Genomic DNA, 9,263 nt, shown 5'->3' on the forward strand with positions numbered 1-9,263 from the left:
TACATGGAAATATAAAGTGCTCACTCATCTGTTTCATTCTGGCTAAAGAAGGTCAGAAGTGTTGCATCATCGCCCAGCGGCCCACATCTGTAAGCAGGTGCACAGAGAAAGGAAGATGATTGGTTTACAGCCAGTTGTGTCTGAAATGCACCAATCAGGAGACAGTATCACACGTGTGACTCATGTCTGGTGCAGAAACCTTTTTGTCTGTCTGTTAAACCAGCAGACGTGTGTTTTGGACACTTGAGTTGTGTACTTTGGACCAAGTGCTCAGGTTGTATAAGTGGAGCTCAGTGTCCGTCCTGTGTCTTTTTTTATATAAAGTCTAATTCTGACTTGTTTCCGTTGCATTTGAGGGGAAAAGGAAAATGTTTTGTCGTCCCCTTGTCTCCAATAACTCTGGATTTATGAGTCACACAAACCGTGGATCAACCCTCTGTGAACTTTCTGCTGAAGCTCCATCGCACCAGGCCGGCTTTGGATTCTCATGGAATGAACTTTCATTTTAATTCAATGAAAAAAACTACTGGATGAGAAGTTATGACACAACTTGTGTGATTATTTATAACCCGTTGACTGGAATTATGACTGAAACTATGAGAAGGAGCAGACTTTATTTATTTTATCTGACTTTAGCTCCTTCTCACTCAGCCTCTCTTTCTATCTTTCTTTTCCTTCATCTCTTCTCTCGCTTTCTCAATCCAATTTTCTCCTCTTCTGTCCGTCTGTCATCTCCCCGCCCGCCCGCTCCCTCACTTCACTGAAGTCTTTTCATTCCGTCTCTTCAGCTGAAGCTTGACATGATGGAGTTTTCCATCATGTGGCTTAGCGGGTCATTTGGGGTCTGTGTGTGTTTTCATCCCTCACATCCTCCTCTTATATTGCTTATTTTTCATCTTTTTGAAGTAACTCTGAATCCTCTTTCCTCTCGCTCGCCCTTCTGCCTCGTCTTCCTCTCGGTTTTATTCTTTTTATTTCTTCGTCGCCTTCTCCCCTTTCACTGTGCTGTCACCTTCCTTTTCGGTCTTTTTCAGACGAATCTACTTCTCCCTCTGGACCTTTTCTCCGCTGTTGCATGTTCTGCCTTGAATTCCTCAGCCTCCCACGGTTCTTCTCACTCATGCCCCAGTTCTATGTTCTTAAACTCTTTCCCAATTTAACAGTAAGCCTCAGCGGATTGATGAAAGATTCAGATTGTTTATGATGTTTGTCAAGCACAACAGATGTTGAAGGAACATCAGAGTCCTTTAATAACTTACTCTTCCCCATAACTGAAGATAAGATGAAGTAGTAGAAGTAAAGAATAACCCTTAAGACACCACGTTATCCCTCACACTACAGAGACAATCAGAGAGTCCAATTCTGACTGGGGTGTTTCCATTATTGTTATTATTTCATTGATTTCTGTGGATTTGAGAAAGAACGACAACACAGAGACATTACAAACGATGCGTGACACAAAAACGTGTCTCGAAAAGAAAAATGTTTTAAAGCGAGATGGAAGTAAAAAATCTAGTTCATAATCTTTTCACATACTTAAACACTTTTAAAGTCGTACAATTCAGATTATTAAACCTTGTGTTATGTAGCATGGGGTTGGTATTCAGATTTATTCTGTCTCTCTCTCTCTCTCTCTCTCTCTCTCTCTCTCTCTCTCTCTCTCTCTCTCTCTCTCTCTCTGTCTCTCTGTCTCTCTCCATGGTTTATTTACAGTCTTGTTGTGTTCTGGCTTCAGGAGGAATTTATTATTATCCAGAATAACATTATCTCTGTGGACACTGAGCCTTCTACAAAAAATGCTGAAAATCCTCCAGTTGATATAAAAAACGTTTGACTTGTAAACTTCACTTTCTAAACTGATCCAAATGAGTGTGTCTGGCTCTGAGTCCTTTTCCTCCTCCCCCCTCCCCTTCCCTTACTTCCTCTTTACAGTGTTAAACTGCATTCAGTGGCGATGAGCCGCAGCCGTTCACAGTCTTGATTAAACACGACTTTCCGAGGGAGGGAATGTGGGTCAGGCTAATCAGCGCTCCGCATGCACTCGATCACAAACGGAGAAAAAGCTAACGAGGCGTCTCCATCTCTCTGTCTCTTATTATCTCTCTCTTCAGCCAGAGTTTCTCTCGTCTGATCTCTCTTTTCTCTTTTCTCTTTCTCCAGAGATGTGGTTTATGTTTACCTACTTCAACGTTCTGAAACTACAGTGCTGCTGTTCACCATGAATCACCCTGTGCCCCCCCCCGAGGGTGTTTAATGTTAGACTGTGATTTTCCATATGGTTATGTATTTAATTTTTTGCTTTTCTCAGAACCTAAAACCCACACATGTACTTCAAAGCTCTCGAGCTAAGTATCCACTCCTTCTTGTCGGCTCTTGTTTTTCTCTCTGCTCGCTTTCTTTCCCTCTTCTGCAGGAAAAGCATACATCCTTAAACTCCCTTCTGTTTTCCTCTTTCTTTTACAACACCACCAAAATAAATAGCATCGTGGCATCGGGAGGGGGGGGGGGGGGGGGGGGGTACTGGTCCCCATACAGCCATGAGCATCACAGCTGGAAAACAATAAAACACGTGATCCCTATTAACCTGAGTATAAATACACAAGTGGTTTCACGTTACAGGGGCAAGGCCGGCTCCTTCCCAGTCTTCATAACAAAGGATCCTCAGTGTGAGCAGCACACGATTCCCAAAATGATTCAGGGTCTTCTCCTGGCTAAAGGTTCAAGGTTTCATCTCACATTCCTGCATTTCTTCGGGAATCGACACAACCCCCTCGATGGTGACGGGTTCCAGGAGAACAGTTCAAGGTCGTCTGTGGCAAAGAAAGTTTAAATCTTGAGGATCTGTTATGTCAGCTGGAGTTCGTGGGTCATATTTAACGTCCAAGCAACAGGCTCAAACCTTCATGTGTCCTGATGCTTCATAAACCAGCTGAACCACAAGTGTCGCTCGTGCTCACGTTGTTGATGTGACGCACACGTGGGTTCCACAATGTGCTCAAATGTTCCAATCTGTGTGTGTGTGTGTGTGTGTCAGTGTGTGTCAGCGCGAGCAAGAGAGAGAAAACACAGGAGGGACTGAATGAGTGAATATAATAATGAGCATTTATATTCTAAGAAGTTTGCAGCTTCCATGTGGTGCATCACATATTATGCTGTGTTTGCCTATCACATTTGACTGAAACACCAGAATGCACAATCCCAAATCCCTCTTCGTTAAATGGTAAATCGTTTTTTTTACTTTATTACTTTCAAAACTACAAACTTTCTGCCAAAACATCTATTCAGCTGCAGAAAGTTTTTTATTTTTAGGCAAGGAAACACAGAAAGTAGAGTTTCCAGCTCTGCCTCCGCCTGTAGAGAGAACATGTGCTTTAAAGTGTTGCCTCGTTCTTCATCCTGTCTTCACTTCTCCTCCGTCTCTCTCACTTGTTTCCTGCTGGACCTCTGCACACCCTCCTCCTCCTCTTCCTCCTCCCACATCCTCCCTCTCTCTCCCGGTGTAACCGCGTCTCCCAAGATACATCTCGACCGCAACGAAAACACACAGCCGTCAGCCGTTCAACCCATCAGTGCCGAGGAGGAGAGGGGGGGGGGGAGAGGCCCAGGGGAGCGGGGGAGAGATGGAGGAGGGAAATACTAAGCAGAGTTTTTCTTTTTTTTACCTTTTGAAAATGTACATAAAACAAAAAAGCTCATAAACAGCTGAAGGCAGGAATCACAAACGAGTCAGTGATCTGAATCATAACATGGAGGCTGCGGACGCTTGAGAGTTACTGACTAGAAATCTTGAAATTTTAAGATTATTTCAACGATTTAGATAAAATACGTCTCGTACATTTTAAGAAACGTTCTACTTTGACATAACAGCTTCATAATCATATAGACTGAAAAATATGGACTTTTAAACTGTGAAGCCGAACTGTAGATGAGTTAAAAGTCATTAAAAACCCAGTGTTTATCTAATATATTCAACAAGGAGACTTTTAAAATATCAAGAATTAACAATGGAGTTCGGTGTAGTTCAGGCCAACAGGATTAGTTTCTACTTGTGGCTGCAGAGGGCGCTGTTGCTCAGTCAAATTGACACGGTGTTGATTTAATTGGCCAGGATTGTTTCAACACCTAGGAAACACATGATACCAAACCACACATTACAATTTTCAAACTATTCTTTTAACGTACACATTTTGAGCAAAGTGCAGACTGTATATAAATAAACAATAAACAATAATGAACTACGAAGTTTCTGACCATCGTGCCCTTGCAGTCTTCAGAGATGATTGTAGAATTTAAAGGGATTCTCACAAAACTGTCTGTGGACGAACAGTATCACCCGTCTTCCGGGGGGGCTCCTCTCAGTTTGGGGCCCCTGGGTAATTGCCTGCTTCTCCCACATTGTTGCAGCGCCCCTGAAGCTGGCCCTGCATGCTGGTGTTTACCTCTTCATCACCATCCGATTTGACCCGTGAGGTTGTTTGCGTTAAACGAGTTGAACTGGATCTGACGTTCGCTCTCTGTGTCCCTGAGAGAGAGAGAGAGAGAGAGAGAGAGAATGAGGCAGAACAAGATGTCACCGCTGGGGTTTCACAGCTGCTGGTTTCAGGGGACGACCGTTCACCTTAATCAGTCCAGAGAAAGTGAAATGAGCAGGCAGCTGTTTTTATCCATCTCATCGCTCTGGCTGCGTGGTCGCCAACGTCAGGTAATTACTTTGTTTTTCCAGAGTGTTGGACTGATCGCTGTGACGTAAATGGTAAATGGATTTGTATTTATATAGCGCTTTTCTAGTCTGATGAAGACCACTCAAAGCGCTTTATAGTACAGTTACACATTCACCCATTCACACACACATTCATACAGTGCATCTACTTGCAGCACTTTGTTATTCTATGGGGGGCTATTGAGGGTTCAGCATCTTGCCCAAGGACACTTCGGCATGCAGATGGTTCAGACTGGGGATCGAACCGCCAACCTTCAGGTTGGAGGACGACCACTCTACCCCTCAGCTACAGCCGCCCTAGGCTCACACGTTGTTCCTGAGGGAAATGAATCGATCTGACACTCGGTGACCTCCTGTCTTTTCTTCCTGCTCCACCCAGAGGTCTACACTTCAAGTTGTTGTTATCTCAAGTTCATAAAAGAAAACCCTTTAATGATTTATATACAGATCGTAATAACCTGCTAAATGTTTCATTAATACATGTTATGTTATTACTTAAAAAGGTTAACATGCTCTAATGTTCACGTCACTGCAGCTCCTCTTTTCAGCCTCTGTCGCCAACTTTTGGTTTTAGCTCCTGTCTCTTTCAGGCCCCTCCTCCTGATAAATGAGAGTCTGCTATGATTGGCCAGCTGCTCCACTCTGCCGTGATTGGTCAACCACTTCCAGCCTGTGTAGGACATATTGGTCTCCACTCTCACTTTTCCTGGCTGCGTGTCCTTGAGGGTTTTTAACTTTGCAGAATGTTTTCATCCACAAACCTGAACAACACACAAACTGAAAAAAGCATCACATGTCTCCTTTAAAAGCTCCTCTCTCTGTCTATGGTTGGGAAACAGAAAAAGGGTTTGAAAACAACCACTCACAGCATCACACAAGGTGCATATTGCAAAAATGGAGCTTTTTGAAATAGGCCGTAGATGAGTGAGAGTGAGAGAAAAAGGTGAATGTGACCTTCACCACTTCAGCAGCAGTGGAAAAGGCTACGGCGACCGAATGAATGCTGCTTGTAAAGTGCACTTTACAGCAGTTTCCTGTTCAACACCAAAAATCCTGAACACAAGAGCAGCAACACAACAATAGAGCTTTTTAACGGTTTTACAGACGAGCAAGAGGTCGACATCAAAACTGAACCAGCGACTTTCTACTGGTAGTTTGGATGGTTCAATACAAAACAAAGGAAATGTATGTTCACACTTCGAGTCTTATGTGAAAAAAGAGGTTTTCCCACCTCCTCTCTTTTATGTCACCTGACTAACTATCATTCTTATAAATAGAAGCATATTCTATGGAAGCGTATTGCATTCACTTGGAAAAAAAAATTCTGTGGTTTTGAGATAATTATCTCGGAAAGTTAGGCAGTGTCCTCGAGCTCTCAGTCAGGCTCCACCCCCTGCTCCTCCTCCTGTGGTTACTCATTTAAAAAAACAAGATGGTGCTGAACACAATATTCAACTCAAGGCTTCAAAACATCTGCATCATATTTGTTTCTACTCTTTTTTTAAGGGTAAGAAGTTTCTTTAAAAAACGATGACTGCAACTTGTGCCTCTTTGTCTCTCTGCTGGTTTTGCTGCTTCACTTCCAGCGCATGTGTCAGTTTTTGAGTCATGAAGATAAACACGATGCATCTGAGCCTGCGTCCACGGCGCTGGTTCCCCAAACCGTGAAGAATTGGTTTGTAAATCTCCTTGCACACGAGGACACTGCTCTCACTGCGAGGCCGGTCTCCACGGTTCAGCGAGTGCAGTGGAGATGTTTTAATCTAGCAGCCCCGGGGAGAGCGAGTAAACTACTCGATGGAGATGAAGTGGATTTCATGTTGCTGTGGACAGTTATTACCACACACACAAATACACACACACACACACACACACAGAAACATACACACACTCAGACATCCTTAAAAGCCATAGCTGCAGTGTTAATGCGAAGACTATGATTACAGTTTGACCTGTTTACGAAGACGTGATGTATTAAATATAAAAAAAGCAAACAAGCGACACGTACACGATCAAGTCAAGGTCAAAGTCTTCTCTCTCTCACTGATCATTGGTGAATATCTGTCATTGATTCAAACCATTAATTAAAACAGATTTGCACTCAAGTGTGTTTGTGTGGTTGGAGCAGCTGTGAAGAGTGTGATAAACGGCTGCTCGGTTGTGCAATGTGAAATATGTTCCAGTGAATGAGACCTACTGGAGGCTGTGAGGTCAGAGAGGTCGTTTGGAACTGCCCAATACTTTAATTTCATCTCAGGGCGTTTTTTTCACTTGGCCTGAAACCTTGAATCATTTTCTTTCTGACGAGAGGTCCCTGCTCTCGGTGCAGAGGTCCAGTCGCTGGCTCATGATTCATGCTGAGCTCAGCGATACGTGACAGATTCAAACAATCACTCTGCTCCGCTGTGGAGTGGATGGATTGATTTCAAATCAGAAGTTGAATATTAGACACAAGGTCTCGTTTTCTGAACTGCACCCACGTCCGACAGCCAATTTCACACAGAGAAGGGACCAAAAGGAAGTTTGTGTAGGTCTGTAGATCTGTGTGTGACGGTCTGTGTTTTTCACTGCTGCTCTATTCATTCATTTCACGTGAGGCAGGCTTGGTGAAACAATTTAACTTTATTTTCTGTGTCTGCAACAACAAAAAGGACACAGTCATTCAGTTCTGGGGAATCTGCATCTGGCTAACACGTGATTGTATAGATTTACAATTTACTACTATGAACAACATACCTGCAACAACAAAAAGGACACAGTCATCTATAAAAGAAAAGTTACAAAAGTTGCATATTATTAAACACGTTTTAAACACTAAATTAACCAATATCAACTAAAACACTGACAGACAGAGCGACACAACTTACTCAGGCAAAAGGGTGCGCCCCACTAATCCCCAGAATTTCCGTTGTGAGCCTTCAAAATAAGATAAACCAGGTAAAATAAAAGAAATACATAAAAAAACTATGACTGCAGTTCCGAGTTGGACAGGATTTTACATAACAACATATTTACACCGTTACATGTGCATGGGCAACAGCCTAGGGGAGCATGTCTGGTTGCTCACTGTGGTTCAGGCAAACTTTGTTATTTTATTTTTCCTCAGAAACTGATCATTGTTTCCACATCTACGTGTCCAGCTAAGTTGTAGTAGTTACTACTAACCCTAAGTCTTAGGAAGATGGGAAAGGCGTGTCAAGAGGGATGAGACGGTCTGGTCTACAGAAGGTTTTTCTATTTGTCTAACCAGCTTGTTAGGTTATCTACGTTTCAACCATCCAGATATGTACCTTGTTAGCTTTGTCACCAGTTTGCACAGATTCCTGGGACAGGCTCACCCATGAAGGATCCATCCATTGGATCCCTCGAGCTTTTAAAACAGGACGAACTAGTCAGTATTCAAAAGCAACCTCCAAGGGATGCAGCCCCTGAATTGAGACCAAGCTAAGGTGTTTGAGACCCTTTTTTTGACCTTTTCCTTTAATATGGCTCACTTCAGGTTATGTCACAGACTGTTGCTGTCTCATAAAAGCTCATACCTCCAGTTTAATCGAGCATTATTTACTAAACCCTCCTCGGACCTCCTCCAGCCCTCGACCACATCCCAGGGTCGACACTCCTCGGACACGTAGAGGATCTCCTCACTATCCCCGGCATCGACCTGAGAACTCTTTAACCCGACGCATGAGAAGCTGCATCCAGCCAACAGATGACGGAGCAGAGGAAAACATCTGCAGACAGTCATCACTGCCTTTAGCCAAGAAAAGTCGGTCATGGCATTCGTCAACCTTCAGCTTCGCCTGGCAGCCGCTCCTCTGCAGGTTCTGGTCATTCAAAGGCTCCAGGGATTCCTCAGCTTTTATTTGACTTCCCAGTCATGAGAAGAAGAAGAATCCTGGATCCACCCCTTTAATAAAACCTGGTTCCAAAGTCAATATGTTCTTTATTAGCCTGTGTCCCACCCATCCACTGAATTTCATCTAAATTGGTTCTGCAGTTTTTGCGTAATCTTACTGTCAAACAGCAACGAACATATAGCTTCCTTGGTGGAGGAACAAAACATGAAAAACATCATATGGAGATTTTTATTCCTTTTTAAATAATGTATCCTTCATTTAGCTTATTGTGGCTCCACGTATGCGCTACCAGACTCTAACAATAGATAATCATGTTAACAAAACCATGAAACACTGTGACATTTAAAGAAAAAGACCCTCCAGCGCATGAGTTTTGTTGTTATTTGATTTCAACTTGTTTCACTCACGCAAAAAAACAAACAGCGTTTCGTGAAATGCGGCTCTGGAAAGGCTCTGCACTTCTGAAAATAGATTTTCCTGTGGATGATGATGTTCCAGTGCAGCTTGTTTGCTCATGAATGTGAACGCCGCGGTCGCCGTCTAATGAGATTTGAGGAGAGATGGCACATGTAACTGTGTGGGCTGGAAATAGGTCTGATCCAGCTGTTACAGGCAAAGCAGAACAAAAGAGCAGCAAAATGGCCGATGTCCATGATTTAATCAACATCCTACGCTGCCGACCTCCT

This window comes from Limanda limanda, chromosome 2 (genome assembly GCF_963576545.1).
Source record: "Limanda limanda chromosome 2, fLimLim1.1, whole genome shotgun sequence".
NCBI lineage: Eukaryota > Metazoa > Chordata > Actinopteri > Pleuronectiformes > Pleuronectidae > Limanda > Limanda limanda.